The sequence below is a fragment of the Melospiza georgiana genome, chromosome W (genome assembly GCF_028018845.1).
Source record: "Melospiza georgiana isolate bMelGeo1 chromosome W, bMelGeo1.pri, whole genome shotgun sequence".
NCBI lineage: Eukaryota > Metazoa > Chordata > Aves > Passeriformes > Passerellidae > Melospiza > Melospiza georgiana.
The window spans coordinates 22,460,882-22,477,793 of NC_080464.1; positions in this window are offsets into that span (position 1 = coordinate 22,460,882).

Consider the following 16,912-nt stretch of genomic DNA (forward strand, 5'->3'; position numbering starts at 1 on the left):
AGAGCAAAGGGCCGTGGTTTGAATTTTAGGGCTTGTGGCCGGGAGTGGCCGGCTGGCTCCTGAAAAGCTGCGATAGGCGGGATGTTTCCCGGACCGAGGGTTTCACGAGTGCCAAGACGGGCTGGTTTGATAGTACCAAGTGGCTCCTGCCATCTGCCATCCAGAAGCGGGAAAGCTGAGTTTTGTTTGTCAGGGAAACGGGCCGAGGTTTGTTTTTGGGGGCCTGTGGCTGGGAGTGGCTGGCTGACTCCTGAAAATCCATGATACGCGGGAGAGTTCCCAGACCCAAGGTGGCACCAGTGCCAAGTCTGGCTGGTTTGACAGTGCCAAGTGGTTCCTGCAATCTGCCATCCAGAAGCAGGTCATCTGAATTTTTTTAGCCAGGGAAAAGGGCCGTGGTTTTTGTTTGGCTGCCTATGGCTGGTAGTGGCCGGCTGGCTCCTGAAAATCCACGATACGCAGGAAGGTTCCCAGACCCAAGGTGGCACCAGTGCCAAGTCGGGCTGGTTTGATAGTACCAAGTGGCTCCTGCAATCTCCCATGATCACATGAAGAAATGCTTTCTGGTGTCCATACTGGGCCATAGACTCTTTCTTCTCTCCCTCAACTTCTCCATCTCCTCTCATCTTTTTCACATGCGCTATCTTCAAGGTCCACAGGCTACTTTTCGCAGAATCTTCAGGCCTGATGCAGTAAGAATGATGAATAGAACAGAGCTGGGATCTATTTTGCAGTTTGGATAAAATGCATTCTGCACACAAATCCAAGGAGAAGATGCTGCCTTGATGCCCAGAAAAGCTTTCACTACTGCTAGTGTTCTACGTCAACCGTAACTTAGTCTGAAAGAAAAGCTTTTTCTCTGAGAGCATCTGAGAGGTTTGCATGAAGCACTGATATCTGACATATGCAATTTTGAATAGGAGAGGAAAAAGAAAATGGCAAGAAGTTTTTAATTTTAGTGGTTTCAATTTTAATTTCCGTGCACTTTTTCAAAACTTGTCAGCTCAAATGCCCATCAACATCTTTTAGTCATCTGTAAGTCAGTATTCATATAAAATGTGCTTCAAATCCAAAGAATTTCAAATTTGCACTCCAAGTTTCTATGCCTAGATTTATGATTTCCCACACATATTAGATGAAAGGAAGGCCTTTTTTACTGTGGGAGTGCTGGAACACTGGAACAGGTTGCCCAGAGAAGTTGTGGGTGTCCCATCCCTGAAAGTATTCAAGGTCACCTTGGACGGGGCTTGGAGCAGCAACAAAGGAGAAGCTTGACGGTAGAGAAACAAAGTTGGACTATAGAAGAAACTCGGATTGAAGTATAGGAGCAAGTTTTCTCTCAGCTCTTGGGGTAAATTCAAAGTTGTACAAAATGACATTTATCTGTGATATTCACTACTGTAACAGAAAGTTTCATGAAAACTGTACAGAAGATAGCAAATTTTAAAAGAGATAAGAATTACAGCATAAAATCCATGGGATGGGTTACAACATGAGACACTCTCTAAGAGAAAATCTCTGTGTTTCAGCACTTCATCATGGTAAGATTTCATGAAGTGCCAAAGAAGGCGGCAAAATATCATTCGGGACATTATTTACTGGAATTCAGCCTGGCCAATAGTAGGAACTGGGTTTGAACACATCATGTAGATATACCACACACACTTTCCCTTCACTGAAAAATTACTGTTTACAACGAATAAGCAATTGACAATCAAAATTGATTGAAAGCATCTTAAACATGTCAAGTATTTCATTGTAGATGATCTGTGATCCAAATGCTTCTTCCACCTTAGAGAGGGACAGAAGAATCTTCCATATCATGATGGTTTAAAATTGTATCAACCAATGTTTTCTGCTGAAAAGATATCATCTATTTTTTTCTTTTTTTGGAAGAAAATATTCCTAGACATACAACAGGTGAGAACTAAGTAATTTTAAAGAAACAAATGAAATGAAAATATTCTGTAAATAGAATGAAATGAAAAGCTGTGTTTTAAATGGGAGCTAAATATTAAACAGAATTTTTGTACCAGGCATTTGAATTACCGCACCAGATCTTTTGCCCATCAAGAGAGGCATTTAGCATTTCAGTCTTTTCCAAGGTGTTCATGATCTGCTATGCTGATCTCTGTGTGTGCCTAGGTGTGTGTGGAAGGGGGGGCATGTGAAGGGGAGTGTGTATGTTTGCTTTACAATTGTTGTGGCAGATTCATGCCTCAGCTCCACATTTTGTTTTAGAAAGGTCACACAGAGTGGATATGAAGTTTACTATCAACAAGAGATCAATTCCCAAATCATCCATTTGACTCTACCTTATAAATCATGTGCTTTGTTGCATATTTTATCAAATATACTTTAAAGCCAGATGGAGGAAGGAGGATGTGGGAATCCCTCCACCATCTTGCAACTTTTATGCAAGTAGGTTTCCAAGAAAATCATCATTTCTCTTTTAAATATGTCTGGAACAGGCATGATGGTAGTGTCAACCTGTTGGAGTTTTTGTTGATGGAAGAAGTTGTACAAAAGGATTGGTTTTTACATTGACCAGTTACTGAATCAAGCGCAGGAATACATTGGAAATTCAGCTGGGGGATCCTTTCCCCAGCAGACTACTTCTAGAACGAGCTTGTACACTCAAGCTGACTCTTTTGCTCTCTTTTTGTTTCTTTCCTTTTTTCTTGGCTTCTTTGCCACTATCTAGACAATTTTGGAACTTTTTTCCCAACTAAAATGGTTTTAGTAGTCTGATTGTGATCATACATTTTTACAAGGAATTTTTAAAATCTTTCCTCGAGTTAAGAAAGTCAAGGACTTAGGTCTTTTTCTTCCCTTATCAATATTGCAATGAAATTGATAAATAAAGACCAACTCTTTATTTTTGTTTTTAACCCAAGTAGATAATTCCCATCCATTAATCCATTTTGTGGACCAATAGTTGCCATTCTGATGGAAGTTGTCACTTCTTAACAATAGGCATTCTGTGACTATGTTGACAGCACTTTGGGTGAAGATCCTAACTGGTCTTAGATACACGTAGGGAGAAATTTGCTCAGCCAGTGTCAGTCTTAAGCATGCGTATCAGAAGATCTTTCTAGAGCTGGGAATTTTCCCATGAAAGGGATTCAGTTAGGGAAGAGACACTTGTGCCAGAGTTTTACATTCTTCTTGAACACTGCTTAAGGAACTTAGATGCCATGTCCATTTGGATCTCTGTCTGCACAGAACTTTGTCATGCCAGTGCTTGAAATGCATCTTGAAGAGAATTCACTAGCACAGAATGAATGAGAGTGGAAGGGGTTGGTGGGGCTAACCAGGCCCAACCCCCCTGCCTAAACCAGGATACCTAGAGCCTCTTGCCCAGGATTCTATCTGGGTGTACTTTTAATGTCTTCAAAGATCCAGGCTCCACAATCTTTCTGGGCAGTCTGTGCCGTGGTTCAGTCACCCTCACAGTAAAGAATCATTTACTGATGTTCAAAGGCAATCTCCTGTATTTCAGTGTGTGCCCACTGCCTCTTGTCTTTTCACTCAGCATCACTGAAAAGACACTGATTCCTTCCCCTTTGAAAAACTGCTTCCATATGTATGCGTGCTGCCATGTAGAGATATGTCAAAAACCTCCCTGAAGCCCAGGCAGATAATATTCCCTTCATCTACCAGTCAAGTTGATTCATCAGAGGAGTTTAAAGTGATGTTCAGCATGAAATTCCCCTGAAAAATCATGCTAACTATATTATTTTGTCGTCTTTCATGTGCCTGGCAAGGTTTTCCAGGAAGAGCTTCTTCATCAACTTCCTGGAGATAAAAAAGAGGCTGGCTGGTTTTTACTATTGCGAGTCCCCCTAATTGCCTTTTTTGAAGATAGGTGTCATTTGCTTACATCCAGTCTTTAGCCTCTCTTGTCGTCTACATCTTAGCAAAAAGCTTTTCCAATATGTCTGGCTAGGACAAAGTGTGCCAGAACAGAAAACATCTCCAATCGTGTTCTAGACGTTGCACGGAGGTCTGCCAAGTGTTTGGCAGGAAGAAAAGAAAAGTTGTCCAAAAGAGCTTCCGCAGGTTTGTTTCCCAGACCCAAGGTGGCACCAGTACCAAGACGGGCTGGTTTGGCAGGACCAAGTGGCTCCTGAAATCTGCCATCCAGAATCAAGGCAGCTGAGTTTTGTTTGCCGGAGTAAAGGGCCGTGGTTTGTGTTTGGGGGTCTCTGGCTGGGAGTGGCCGGCTGGATCCTGAAAATCTACGATATGCAGGACGGTTCCCAGACCTATGTTGGCACGAGTGCAAAATCTGGCTGGTTTGATATTACCAAGGACCTTCTGCAATCTGCCATGCAGAAACGTGCAGCTGAGTTGTGTTTTTCAGGGAAAAGGGCCCTTGTTTTTGTTTGAGGGCCTGTGGCAGAGAGTGGCTGGCTGGCGCCTTTAAATCCACGATATGCATGATGTTTGCAAGACCCAAGGTGGCACAGTGCCAAGTCGGGCTGGTTTGATAGTACCAAGTGCCTCCTGAAATCTGCCATCCAGAAGCGTGACAGGTGAGTTTTGTGTGCTAGGGAAACAGGCCGAGGTTTTTTTCTCCGGGCCTATGGCTGGCAGTGTCCATCTGGTTCCTGAAAATCTACGATACGCTAGAGAGTTCTCAGACTCAAGTTGGCATCAGTGCCAAGTTTGGCTAGTTTGATAGTATGAAGTGCCTCCTGCAATCTGCCATCCAGAAGCAGGACAGCTGAGTTTTGTCTGTAAGGGAAAAGGGCCGTGGTTTGTGTTTGAGGTCCTGTTGCTGGGAGTGGCTTGCTGGCTCCTGAAAATCCACGATACGCAGGATGGTTCCCAGACCCAAGGTGGCACCAGTTCCATGTCGGGCTGGTTTGATAGTACCAAGTGCCTCCTGAAATCTGCCATCCAGAATCTGCTTCTGGATGGCAGATTGCAGGACCCACTTGGCACCTTAAACCAGCCCAACTTGGGACTGGTGCCACCTTGGGTCTGGCAAACCTCCTGCCTATCGTAGATTTTCAGGAGCCAGCCGGCTACTCGCAGGCACAGGCCCCAAAGCACAAACCATGGCCATTTCCCCTTGCAAAAAAACCTCAGCAGCCCCGCTTCTAGATGACAAATTTCAGGAGGCACTTGGTACTATCAAACCAGCCCGACTTGGCACTGGTGCCACCTTGGGTCTGGCAAACATCCTGCGAATCCTGGATTTTAAGGCGTCAGCCAGCCACTTCCTGCCACAGGCCCTCAAACTTAAAAAACGGCCCCTTTCTCCGGAAAACAAAACTCACCTGCCCTGTTTCTGGATGGCAGATTGCAGGAGCCACTTGGTACTATCAAACCAGCCTGACTTGGCACTCGTGCCACCTAGGGTCTGGGAACCATCCTGCCTATCGTAGATTTTCAGGAACCAGCCGGCCACTGCCGGCCATAGGCCCCCAGACACAAACCTGGTCCTGTTTCCCTGGCAAACAAAACTCACCTGCCCCGTTGCTGAATGGCAGATAGCAGGAGGCACTTGGTACTATCAAACCAGCCTGACGTGTTACTGGTGCCACATTGGGTCTGGGAAACATCCTGCCATTCATGGATTAAAAGGAGCCAGCCAGCCATTCACTGCCAGAGGCCCCCAAACAAAAACAAGGCCCTTTTCTCTGGCAAATAAAACTCACCTTCCCGGCTTCTTCATAGCAGATTGCAGGAGGCACTTGTTAATAAAAACCAGCCTGATATGGCTGTGGTGGCACCTTGGGTCTGGGAACCATCCTGTGTATCGTAGATTTCCAGGAACCATTCAGACACTGCAGGAAATAGGCCCCCAGTAACAAACCTGGGCCCGTTTCCCTGGCAATCAAAACTCAATTGCCCCGCTTCTGGATGGAAGATTGCAGGAGCCACTTGGTACTATCAAACCAGCCCGACTTGGCACTGGTGCCACATTGGGTCTTGCAAACATCCTGCGAATCACGGATTTTAAGGAAACAGCCAGCCACTCCCTGCCACAGGCCCCCAAACCGAAACGAAGACCCTTATCCCTGGCAAACAAAATTCAGCTGCCCTGCTTCTGGAGTGCAGATTGCAGGAAGCACTTGGTAATATAAAACCAGCCCGACTTGGAACTAATGACACCTTGGGTCTGGGAACCATCCTGCGTATTGTAAATTTTCAGGAGCCAGGCGACCACTCCCGGCCATAGGCCCCCTGACACAAACCACGGCCCGATTCCCTGGCAAACAAAACTCAGCTGCCCCGCTTCTGGATGGCAGATTGCAGGACGCCCTTGGTAATATTAAACCAGCCGAACTTGGCACTGGTGCCACCTTGGGTCTGGTAACCACCCTGCATATCGTGGATTTTCAGGAGCCAGCCGTCCACTCCTGGCCACAACAACCAAACAAAAACCACGGCCTTTTACCCTGGAAAACAAAACTCACCTGCCCCGCTTCTGGATGGCAGATTGCAGGAGGCCCTTTGTAATATCAAACCAGCCCGACTTGGCACTGGTGCCACCTTGCGTCTGGGAACCATCCTGACTATCGTTAATTTTCAGGGGCCAGCTGGCCACTCCCAACCACAGGCCCTCCAAGAAAAACAACGTCCCTTTTCCCTGGAAAACAAAACTCACCTGTCCCGCTTCTGGATGGCAGATTGCAGGAGAATCTAGGTACTATCAAACTAGCCCAACTTGGAACAGGTGCCACCTTGGGTCTGGGAACCATCCTGCGTATCGCGGATTTTCAGGGGCCAGCCACCTCTCTCAGCCACTGGCCCACAAACGCAAACCACGGCCATTTTCTTTGGCAAAAAAACCACAACTTCTCCACTTCTGGATGGCAGATTTCAGGAGCCACTTGGTACTATCAAACCAGACCGACTTGGCACTAATGCCAGTTTGGTCTGGGAACCATCCTGCGTATCGTAAATTTTCAGGAGTCAGGTGGCCACTCCCGGCCATAGGCCCCGAGACACAAACCACGGCCCGTTTCCCTGGCAAAGAAAACTCAGCTGCCCTGCTTCGTGATGGCAGATTGCAGGAGCCACTTGGTACTCTAAAACCAGCCTGACCTGTCAGTGTTTCTACCTTGGGTCTGGATACAATCCTGCATATCGTGGATTTTCAGGGGCCAGCTGGCAACTCCGGGCCATAGGCCACCATACACAAACCACGGCCCTATTCTCTGGCAAACAAAACTCAGCTGCCCCGCTTCTGGATGGTAGATTACCGGAAACACTTGGTACTATCAAGCCAGGCTGACTTGGCACTGGTGCCACCTTGGGTCTGGGAACCATCCTGTCTATCGTGGATTTTCTGAGCAAGCTGGACACTCCATACCAGAGGCCCTTCAACAAAAACAACGTCCCTTTTCTCTGGCAAACAAAACTCACCTGCCCTGCTTCTGGATGGCAGATTGCAGGAGCCCCTTGGTACTATCAAACCAGCCTGACTTGGCACTGGGGCCACCTTGAGTCTGGGATCCATCCTGCGTATCGTGGATTTGCAGGGGCCAGCCGGCCACTCCCAGCCATAGGCACCCAAAGACAAAACAGGGCCCTTTTACCTGGCAAACAAAACAAAGCTGCCCTGCTTCTGGATGGCAGATTGCATGAGCAACTTGGTACAATCAAACCAGCCTTACTTGGCACTGGTGTCACCTTGGGTCTGGGAACCATCCTGCGTATCGCGGATTTTCAGGGGCCAGCCGGCCACTCCAAGCCACGGGCCCTCCCACAAAAACAACGTCCCTTATTATGGGCAAAACAAACTCAGCTTCCCCGCTTCTGGGTGGCAGGTTGCAGGAGCCACTTGGCACTATCACAAAAGCCTGACTTGGCACAGGTGCCACTTTGGGTCTGGGAACCATCCTGTGTATCGTGGATTTTCAGGGGCCAGTCATCCAGTCCCAGCTGTAGATTTTCTGGTGTTTTTCTTTTCTCGCTGATTTATTGCTGGTTTAGGTTGATTTATAGTTGATTTAGGCTTTTTGGTTTTCTGTTTCTCCTGCTGGCTGATTTATGTCCGGAGATAGCTCAGGGATGCCAGTTGCTCGGTTTCTCGGCTGTTTCAAAGACCTGGAATTCTCAGAGTGGCCTTGGGCAGCCCGGCGCTTCAAAGGACGAGGAGAGACTTCTGATCTTGTTTCGGTCTCAGTGTTTATTAATTGTTTATCTAAAAGATTTTCTTTCAGCCCGACAGAGGTCTGCACAGCAAGTCAGCCATGGGCACACTCCCGCAGCCCCTGGGGCGGTCACTTATCTTTATACTCGAAGTTACGTGTACAATATTTATAATTTTTCTCCAATACCTTCTACTCTTATTAACCGGTGCACTTCTAGTAAAGACCAATCCCAAAGTGCCACCATCACCACAGAAGATGGAGGCCAAGAAGAAGAAGAAGAAGGACAGGACACACCCCAATTCCTCAAACTTACTTCTTTAGACCCCCCTGTACAGAAATCCTAAACCCTGTGTTTTACACTCTAATTAACCTATCCCTTCACCATTCACCCAGTGAAATCCTCCCAGTCCTCATACAGGTGTTATCTCCTGTGTAGGATCAAAGTCCAGCCACCAGACACTTCTGGCAACATTCCAGGACTCCCGAGCCCCCCAAGGGTGGTCTTGGTCGCTCTGCACCCTCATCCTGAGGTGCTGAGATCCCACATCTCCCCCTTCTGTTTGCACTAGGAAAATTTCTTTCGCTATCCGATTCATAGCGTGTTTTAAACATGCAAATATGCATGGGATAACAAGTATGAGGACTAGTAGAATTATTAAAACATAGAATCCTATTCTTAAAATTCCTCTCCAAATGGGAGAGATGTCAAAGAACTCTACCCTTAAAATTCCTCTCCAAATGGGAGAGATGTCAAAGAATTCTACCATACATTTTGCTTTTGCTGACTAATAGGTATATTACCCCCATTGCTTACTGCAATGAAAGAAAGAATGATGCAGATAGGCATCATGAAACTCATGGCTTCGCTTCTATGTGAAATCATTGTTTCCCTTTTCTTTCAGGACCTTAACAGAGAATTCCCCCAAAGTCCTTAGTTTCTTTTTATTTCTCTTCCAAGTCGTCTTGTGCAGTCTGAGTCTCGACTCCTGTCTGAGTACTCGTCTCTTTGTTACTTGAATCATTGTTTCTCGGATCCACGTTTTCATGTTCTCGCACTCGAAATGGTTTCACGTGTCGTGCCGACACCCACGTCAGACCTCGATCTGTGGAGACACAAGCGAAAGCCTTGCCCCCCACTAGGTGGCGCTGTCACCGGCCTCCCCAGGTTGGCCGACAGCATGGGCTCGACTGCCCCTCGTCCTGTCAACTGCCGTGTTCGTGATCTCGTTTGAGACCGTGTCTGTCTGGCTTTTAATTCAGCTGGAAATGGAGCTTGAACACCAGAACGTCTCCCTTGAAGGGAAGGGACTGGGACTCCGAGGGTTATTACCAGAGGTACCAAGGCTGAAGAGGTTGTGGAGCCGCTGGGACATAGGATCCCGAGCACGGCCCCTCCTCGCCCGAGACGTCACGGGCCCGCCCCCGCCCGCACTCTACTCTCTGCGCATACGTGCTCTCCGAGCCTCTCCCCGTCTCTCCTGGGCTGACGTCACTCTCCCCCCCTTGTTCCACCTCCCAGGTCTCCTCCCTCGGTCTGCCCCTGACTCTGTCTCTGTGTCCATTCCTCCCGCCGGTGTGTACGGCCCGCCCCCCGCCGGCACCCGGGCCCGCCCCGCCCCGCAATTCGAGCCAAATTTGTCCGCGGGTTTTTCCGAGTTCTGCCCGCCACGCGCGTCTCCGGGACGGCCGCCACCCCCCGGCGCCGTGCTGACAAAAGCCGCACCGGGACATGTGTCTCCCGGTACCTCTTCACCCGCACTCCCCGCCTGCTCCGCCGCTACCGCGCCGTGCCCCTGCGAGGAAACGTCCCCCCCCGATCCCTCCTCTCTTCCCCCTTCACCCCCCCTTCCGATCCTGACTTCCCTGTACTCTCCGGAGTTTCAGGACGCTTTAGGAGTTTACTGGGGTTTCCGGGTTTTGGGACCGGGGCTTTAATATTTTTTCCTGCTCTCTATTCTCGAGAGCCCTTTCCCCCTGGCTTCTTAAGGCCAGAAATAATTTTTTTCCGGAGCTTTGCTCCCCCATCCTTCTGCTGAGGATGCCGCAACTTTTCGTTGCTCTCCCAGTCTTTTCGACTGAACCGATATGCTTTTCCAGCATTACCCTTGCCGGCAAGAGCAGCTTTAACGCTGTCTCGTCTTTTTTTTTTTTTTTTTTTTTTTTTTTTTGTTAAGAAATATCAGTGCCTATTGATTTCCTGCCAAAACCTCACTTCGAATAGCAGGCATGTTTCGGCCAGTGGGTAATTAAGCCTTGCCCACAACAATAGCTGTTTTAATACTTTCTTTGGGATCTCTTCTGTGTGTGTTTGAGCCACGCCTTGTAAGGCGGACAAAATTTCCCGTTGTTCTTGGGAGAGATTGTGCAATTATGTTCTTATATTTTGACCTTCTCACCGAATCTGTCGTCAGAGCTGTCCGAAGCCTCCCGTCTCTGTCCAGCAGGTCACAGGAGAAGAATCCAGAGGCGCCTTCCGGTTCCAATCCGGGCTGCTCTGCTACGAACTGTCTTCGGTAGAAGCTGAGAGATGTAATTCTCAGTGACTGCTGTTTTTTGCAGACTCTTCTGGCCGTTTTTTTTCCTTCTTCTTTTTCATTTTTCTTCAGGCTTCTCTCCTCAGGAGCTATCAGTGCTCTCCTGAGAACTCGTCCTAGATTGGAGCTGCCCTCTTTGCTTTTCAGCTCTTTAGCTCTTCAGCTCTTCAGGGCTGATCCCCCCCCGAAAGGGTTGGTGGGGAGTAGCCCATGCAGTGAACGCCACTTGTAGATTTTCAGGTGTTTTTCTTTGTTGACTTATGCTTGATTTAGGTTGATTTATGCTTGTTGCTTTTCTGTTTCTCCTGCTGGCTGATTTATGTCCGGAGATAGCTCAGGGATGCCAGTTGCTCGGTTTCTCGGCTGTTTCAAAGACCTGGAATTCTCAGAGTGGCCTTGGGCAGCCCGGCGCTTCAAAGGACGAGGAGAGACTTCTGATCTTGTTTCGGTCTCAGTGTTTATTAATTGTTTATCTAAAAGATTTTCTTTCAGCCCGACAGAGGTCTGCACAGCAAGTCAGCCATGGGCACACTCCCGCAGCCCCTGGGGCGGTCACTTATCTTTATACTCGAAGTTACGTGTACAATATTTATAATTTTTCTCCAATACCTTCTACTCTTATTAACCGGTGCACTTCTAGTAAAGACCAATCCCAAAGTGCCACCATCACCACAGAAGATGGAGGCCAAGAAGAAGAAGAAGAAGGACAGGACACACCCCAATTCCTCAAACTTACTTCTTTAGACCCCCCTGTACAGAAATCCTAAACCCTGTGTTTTACACTCTAATTAACCTATCCCTTCACCATTCACCCAGTGAAATCCTCCCAGTCCTCATACAGGTGTTATCTCCTGTGTAGGATCAAAGTCCAGCCACCAGACACTTCTGGCAACATTCCAGGACTCCCGAGCCCCCCAAGGGTGGTCTTGGTCGCTCTGCACCCTCATCCTGAGGTGCTGAGATCCCACACCAGCCACAGAACCCTGAACAAAACCTCGGTCATTTTCTCTGGCAAACAAAACTCAGCTGCCTTGCTTCTGGATGGCAGATTGCAGGAGCCACTTGGTAGTATCAAACCAGTTCGACTTGGGACTGGTGCTACCATGGGTCTGGGAACCATCCTGCGTGTCGCGGATTTTCAGGGGCCAGCCTGCCACTCCCAGCCATAGGCCCCCAAACACAAACCACGGCCATTTTTTCTGGCAAACAAAACTCACCTGCCGCGCTTCTGGATGGCAGATTGCAGGAGCCACTTGGTACTATCAAACCAGACCGACTTGGCACTAATGCCACCTTGGGTCTGGGAACCATCCTGCGTATCGTGGATTTGCCGGAGCCAGCCGGACACTCCAGGCCATAGGCCCCAAAACACAAACCTCGGCCCGCTTCCCTGGCAAACAAAACTCGCCTGCTCAGCTTGTGGATGGCAGATTGCAGGACCCACTTGCTACTATCCAAAAAGCCTGACTTGGCACTGGTGCCACCTTGGGTCTGGGAACCATCCTGCGTATCGTGGATTTTCAGGAGCCAGCCGGCCACTTCCAGCAACAGGCCCTCAAACACAAACCACGGATTTTTTGCCTTGCAAACAAAACTCAACTGACCCACTTCTGGATGGCAGATTGCAGGAGCCACTTGGTACTATCACAAAAGCCTTACTGGACACTTCGGCCACCATGGGTCACGGAACCATCCTGCGTATCATGGATTTTCAGGGAAAACCGGCCACCCCCATCAATAGGCCCTCAAACAGAAAATACGGGCGTTTTCCCAGCCAAACAAAACTCACCTGCCCTGCTTCTGGATGGCAGATTTCAGGAGCCAGTTGGTACTATCCAACCAGCCCGATTTGGCACTAATGCCCCCTTGGGTCTGGGAATCATCCTGCGTATCGTGGATTTTCAGGAGCCAGCCGGCCACTCCCATCCATAGCCTCCCAAACCCAAACAACGGCCCGTTTCCCTGGCAAACAAAACTCAGCTGCCCCCCTTCAGGATGGCAGATTGCAGGAGCCAATTGGTAGTATAAAACCAGCCCGAAATGGCACTGGTGCCGCGTTGGGTCTGGGAACCATCCTGCGTAACGTGGATTTTCAGGAGCCAGCCAGCCACTTCCAGCCACAGGCCCCCTAACACAAACCACGGCCCTTTTGCCTTGCAATCAAGACTCAATGGCTCCGCTTCTGGATGGAAGATTTCAGGAGCCACTTTTTACTATCAAACCAGCCTGACTAGGCACTGGTGCCACCTTGGGCCTGGGAACAATACTGTGTATCGTGGATTTTCAGGGACCAGCCGGCCACCCCCAGCAACAGGCCCTACAAGAAAAAATACGGGCGTTTTCACTGGTAAACAAAACTCACCTGCCGCGCTTCTGGATGGCAGATTGCAGGACCCACTTGGTACTATCAAACCAGCCCGACTTGGCACTGGTGCCACCATGGGTCTGGTAACCGTGTTGCCTATCGTAGATTTTCAGGAGCCAGCCGGCCACTCTCAGCCACAGGCCCCCAAAAAAACCACGGCCTATTTCCTGGCAAACAAAACTCAGCTGCCCCGCTTCTGGATGGCAGATTGCAGGAAACAGTTGGTACTATCAAACCAGCCTGACTTGGAACTAATGCCTCCTTGGGTCTTGGAACTATCCTGCGTATCGTGGATTTCAATTAGCCAGCCGGCCACACCCAGCCATAGGCTCCCAAACACAAACCACGGCCCTATACTCTGGCAAACAAAACTCAGCTGTCCTGCTTCTGGATGGCAGATTGCAGGAACCACTTGGCACTGTCAAACCAGCCCGACTTTGTACTGGTGCCACCTTGGGTCTGGGAAAACTCCCGCGTATCATGGATTTTCAGGAGCTAGCTGTCTACTCCCAGCCACAGGCCACAAAAGACAAACCACGATCCTTTCCACTTGCAAAGAAAATTCAACTGCACCGCTTCTGGATGGCAGATTGCAGGAGCCACTTCGTACTATCACAAAAGCCTGACTTGGTACTGGTGCCACCTTGGGTTTGGGAACCATCCTGCTTATCGTGGATTTTCAGGGGCCAGCTGGCCACTCCCAGCCACAGGACCTCCAACAACAACCAGGTCACTTTTCCCTAGCAAACAAAACTCACCTGCTCTGCTTCTGGATTGCAGATTGCAGGAGCAACTTGGTGCTATCAAACCAGCCCGACTTGGCACTGGTGTCACCTTGCTTCTGGAAACCATCCTGCGTATCGTGGATTTTCAGGAGCTAGCCGGCAAATCCCAGCAACATGCCCCCAAACAAAAAACTCGGCCTGTTTCCCTGGCAAACAAAAATCAGCAGCTCCGCTCCTGGATGGCAGATAGCAGAAGCCACTTGGTACTGTCAAACCAGCCCGACTTGGCAATGGTGTCACCTTGCGTCTAGGAGCTCTCTCGCGTATCATGGATTTTAAGGAGCCAGCCGGCCCTTCTCAGCCAAAGGCCCCCAAACACAAACCACGGTCCGTTTGCCTTTCAAACAAAACTCACCTGCCCCGCTTCTGGATGGCAGATTGCAGGAGCCACTTGGTACTATAAAACCAGCCTGACTTGTCAGTGTTGCCAACTTGTGTCTGGGAACCATCCTGCGTATCGTAGATTATCCGGAACCAGCTGGCCACTCCTGGCCACAGGCCCCCAATACAAACCATGGCCCGTTTCCCCAGCAATCAAAACTCACCTTCCCTGCTTCTGGATGGCAGATTGCAGGAGCCACTTGGAACTGCCAAACCAGCCTGACTTTGCAGTCTTGCCACCTTTGGTCTGGGAACCATCCTATGTATCGTGGAGTGTCAGGAGCCAGGCGGACACTAGCAGACCCAGGCCCTCCAACACAATCCACCGCCTTTTTCCCCGGCAAAGAAAACTCACTGACCCCACTTGTGGATGGCAGATTGTATGAGACACTTTGTACTATCAAACCAGCCTGACTTGGCAGTCTTGGCGCATTGGGTCTGGGAATCATTGTGCGTATCGTGGATGTTCATGAGCTCGCCTGTCACTCCCTGCCACAGGCATTTTTTCAGTTGCATTTCATTTGATCCTATCTCCTTTCCAGAGTGTTTGTAAGGCCTAATTTTCAGGCTCGCAGAGGCATATGGTCATCCTGCATTTTGATGGTTTTGACTTTGGGAAAAAAATTTTTTTTTCTTTTTCTTTTAAGTCTCCATGCCATGTCCCTCATATCTTTCTCCCTATGGTGTGTACTCCTCGTTGACTTTTCCCCCTGCTTTTGCAACATCGGTGAGCCTAATTTTGGCATGTGTTGGTCCTTTGTCCTGCACCTGATATAATCCCTGGCCATTTTCTTAGAGTCACTACATTTCCCAAATATTGTATTTCCTCCTCCAATTGCAATTCCTATGATGGTGTCTCCATTCCAGAGTGTTCGTAGGTCCTTTTTTTCTCTTTTGGCCTTCAGTGGGGATCAATTTTGGCAAGCTTTGCTGCATGTGCCTGCACTTGCTGGCGTATGGCCTGCCTGCATTTTTATGGCTTTGACTTTGGACAAGATTTTTTCAATTTTCGGTTGTTTTCTGAAGTGTCCATGCCATGTCCCTCATATCTTGCCCCTTAAGTTTTGTCTCCCTCCTTGAGTTTTGCCCCTATTTTTTTCCAAAATCTGTGAGCTTAGTTTTGGCATGTGTTGGTCCTTTGAAATGCAGCTCATTTCCTCACAGGCCATTTTTTGAAGGCACAAAAATTCCCGATTTTCTGATTTTTTTAATGGCATTTCATTTGATCCTCTCTCTTTTCCAGAGTGTTTGTAAGGCTTTCTTTTCAGGTTCGCAAGATTCCCTTTCCCATCCCGAAAGGAAATGAAATTTCCTTTCGGGGAGGGAAAGGGAATCTTGCGATTTCAATGGGGACCAATAGAGGAATCTTTGGTGCTTGTCCCTGCCCTTGATGGCATGCTATGCCTTTTGATGGCTTTGACTTTGGGAAGGAATTTTTTCTGTTTTTTTTTTTTTTTTTCATGTGTCCATGCCATGTCCCTCATATCTTCCCCTCCAAGTTGTGTCCTCCTCCTTGATGTTTTCCCCTGCTTTTAAAACATCTGTGAGCTTAGTTTTGGCATGTTTTTGTGTTTTACACTGCACCTGATATAATCCCGGTCCATTTTCTTGTAATAGGGGAATTTCCCAAACTTTTTTTTTTTCTCCTCCAATTGCAATTGCTTTGATGCTATCTCCATTCCAGCGTGTTTGTAAGTCCTTCTTTACTGTTTTGGCCTTCAGTGGGGATCAATTTTGGCACGCTTTGCTGCATGATCCTGCACTTGATGGCATATGGCCATCCTGCATTTTGATGGTTTTGACTTTGGAAAATTTTTTTTTTTCTTTTTTTTTTAAGTGTCCATGCCATGTCCCTCATATCTTTCTCCCTATGGTGTGTACTCCTTGATGACTTTTCCCCCTGCTTTTGCAACATCGGTGAGCTTAGTTTTGGCATGTTTTGGTCCTTTGTACTGCACCTGATATAATCCCTGGCCATTTTCTCAGAGTCACTTAATGTCCCAAATATTTTTTTCCTCATTAGACAGAGTAAAGATCCATTCTGAATTAGGTGAAGTGTCTAAGAAAGGTGAAAAGTCTGTGAGGCCAAAGCTGAAGGAAAAACTCGCATGCCGAGACAGCAAGGAGACAGAAAAAAAAAACAGAAAAGACCACAAGGTCGATTTGCCCCCGACTTAGAAATTCCTTTGATAAAGAAGAACTGGTGCTAAATGTCACTCGGAATGAATATGTATGAACTTATTGTGAAACTGTATGCATATGCATTTGGAAGGGGGATAAAAGAAGACCCGAGGTCTTCAGAGGCACGCATGCCTTGTTGGGGGACTTGCGTCCGGCGTGCGTCGTAAATAAACATACAGGCTTTACAACTTTTATAAAGTTGTGAGGTTTCTTCTTTTCTCCGCAAAACATTATGGCGAGCCAGCCAGGATTTCTCTGGCCCCACAGGGGCAGGGGGGATAGACGGACCTCCAAGGCTTGCCCTAGGATTTTTTCCTGGTGGGGCTCCGCTCATCTCAACTTGCCACCTGCGAGGACAGACAACGACCTGCTGGCCTGCGGAGGAAGATACGGTATGTACTGAGGGGCCCCGGGGGAGGGAAAGGAGAGCAAGGGAGTAAACCACCCAGTGACATCTGGGTTCCGCTGATAGAGTAGCTGTATTAGAGATGGGGTTCATCGTTCTGATTGAGCAGACCGCAAGCGGTTCTGGGGGTGAGTCGGGTGAACCCG